General features: G+C 51.6%; 1 non-coding gene across 1 annotated transcript; it reads right to left on the bottom strand.

Annotated features, from left to right (window-relative positions):
• Positions 1 to 619: 619 nt before the first annotated feature.
• Positions 620 to 738, bottom strand: LOC123163224 (5S ribosomal RNA). The gene has a single exon (XR_006481792.1). It is a non-coding gene; the product is annotated as a 5S ribosomal RNA (ribosomal RNA).
• Between the last annotated feature and the right edge of the window lie 1,987 nt (positions 739 to 2,725).

Below are 2,725 nucleotides of genomic sequence, written 5' to 3'. Positions count from 1 at the left end.
AAAGCCCGCGAGCGCCCTGGGCCCAGGCATTTGGTCGCGGTTCATCTGCCGAACCGCGACTGAAGACTTCATTAGTCGCGGTTCCTACAGTTTCGCGACTAATGAGGCTGGACGGAAGCCTCTTTTTCTACTAGTGCCGCCGTCCTTTTCCTTTAATTTTCACAGGATTTATTTTTGGAAGTGCTTCCTTTGAATATAAATCCACCACTGGTCGAAGATGTATTGGTGTCGGCGGACGTTCCCTTGTCTCCTGTTCAGTCGAAGACGAAGTAACATTATCTGGAGTTGCCAAACTCCCGATTTCCGGCGATTGCTGTTCTTCATAACTGGTTGTAGCTTCAGACGAACCAGCCAAAACAGGTGTATCATCTTCACGTACATGGCCTTCACGTACAAGGCCTTCATGTGCTCGGTTGATCACCGTACAAGGACTTCTGCTGCCGGGTGTGTCGTTCGTGCCCTCGGACACGTCGGCTGCTGCAGCTTCTGGCGCGTGCCTCCTGGAGTCCTTTTTCTCGGTTGCGCCGCTCGCACTACTCGTCACGGCACTCGACGTCTTCGGTTTTTTTTTTCATAAATAGTTTGGATTGCTTATCACATGTGTCACGTGGTTTAAAAGGGAATGCAACACGAGGACTTCTCAAGAGGTCACCCATCCTAGTACTATTCTTGCCCAAGCACGCTTAACTTCGGAGTTTTGATGGAATCCGGTGCTTTAGTGTTGGTATGATCGCATGCTCATAATCATCGTAAACAACGTTGAAAATTTCATCGGAAGATGGGTATACCGGCTCGGTGGAATTCCAATTCCATGACCTCGCTTCTTCAAAGACCACGTCACGCGTCACAACCACCTTATTGATGGAGTGGTTGCACGCACGGTATGCCTTCGTACATTTTTCATAGCCAATCAACACCATTGGAGTACTCCGATCCGCCAATTTCTAGTATGCCCCGCCACCGTCTTCACATGCGCCACGCACCCGAAAGTGCGAAGATGATCAACCGTGGGCTTGTGTCCGTATCATGCTTCGTACGGCGTCATCCCAACCACACTCTTGGTTGGAGCCCGGTTCAGCAAATAAACGGCCGTATTGACCCCTCACCCCAAAACTTGCCCGGCATGCATTTACTTTTCAACATGCTTCGTGCCATCGCCATGACGGTTTGATTCCTCCATTCCACAACACCGTTTTGCTGCGGTGAATATGGTGCCGTAAGATACCTCTTGATCACTTGAGCTTCGCAAAATTCCGTAAATGCATGAGACTTGAACTCACCCCCCGATCGGTACGGAGGGCCTTCAACTTGGCTTCAGATTCTACTTTAGCCGCCATCTTTATTATCCTGAAGGCTTGCAAAGCTTGGTCCTTCGTCTTCAACAACACGATCCACATGAATCTGCTGAAGTCGTCGACGACGAGCAAGAAGTATCTGTTTCCGGCAGGGGTGGCCGGTGTAATTGGTCCGCACAAGTCTCCGTGGACCAAATCAAGAGCTTTACTCGCTCTAAAGTTTCCCTCTCTTGGGAACGGGGCTCGCCTTTGTTTCCCAATGAGACAACCGTCGCACACTTGGTCGACATGATTGATGCACGGTAGACCACGTACCATCTCCTTTTGTCCAAGTTGCCGAAGAGCCTGGAAATTTAGATGACCGTAGCGCGCGTGCCACTTCCATGCCGAGTCATCCATGCTCGACAGGAGACATACCGGATCCACACGATCCAAGTTGAGGACGTAGAGCCTGTTCGGTGACCTCTGCACCTTCATAATCAACATCCTCTGACGATCATACCCCCATAGAAAGCCATCTTCGAGCACAATCTTGCAACCACGCTCCTCGAGCTGGCCAAGACTTATGATGCTACTCTTTAGCTTGGGAATATAGTACACATCTGTGAGTACCTTGTGACCGCCATTCTTCAACTCAAACAGGACAGTACCTCGCCCTGCGATGTCAACGGTCCGTCCGTCGCCGAATCGAACCGTGCCTCCCACCGAAACACCGAGCTCAGAAAACTGGTCCTTGTCGCCGGTCATGTGGTTGATAGCGCCCGTGTCGAGGTACCACACGTGCCTCGACGTGTTCATCCTCTTCTTATCATGAAGATAAACTGCCTCCTCTATGAGCGTAACAACCTCTGTAGCCGGCACCTTTGGAGCTGGACTATCCTCATCCATTAGCTCGCATACTTCGACCATGAGCATCATGTCTCCATCATCGCCTCCTTTGGCCATGAGAGCTTTCTCCTTCGATGGTTTCTTGCACTCCGACTTGAAGTGCCCCATGATGCCACAGTTGTGACACTTGATCTTGCGCTTGTCGAACTTCTTCTTTTTAGGAGCGCCGTCGCCACCGTTCTTCTTACTTTGTTCTTTTGGCGCACGATCTTGGCGAGTGTTGCTGCTAGAGCCCTCGCCTCCTCTCCTTGAGTCCAGCGCGAGCCACTGAGCCCGTGTGAGCATGACATTCTCATCATTCCTCCCATCCCCGAGACTGTACCGCATACGCTCGTCGTGAGCCTTGTAGCATCCGACGAGATCGTCGATGGAGAGAGTCTCGAGATCGACGCACTGCTCGATCACCGTGACAATTTGCAGGTACCGGGGAGGGGCCGCTCGCAAGAACCGTTAGACAACCGAGGTCTCCGTGAGGTTTTCTCCAAGCGCGCAGATCCGATTGACGAGAGTAGCCATCCGTGAAGCGAATGCATCCAGGGACT

The sequence above is a fragment of the Triticum aestivum genome, chromosome 7B (assembly GCF_018294505.1).
Source record: "Triticum aestivum cultivar Chinese Spring chromosome 7B, IWGSC CS RefSeq v2.1, whole genome shotgun sequence".
Lineage (NCBI taxonomy): Eukaryota > Viridiplantae > Streptophyta > Magnoliopsida > Poales > Poaceae > Triticum > Triticum aestivum.
This window is presented reverse-complemented; position numbering and strand designations above follow the sequence as displayed.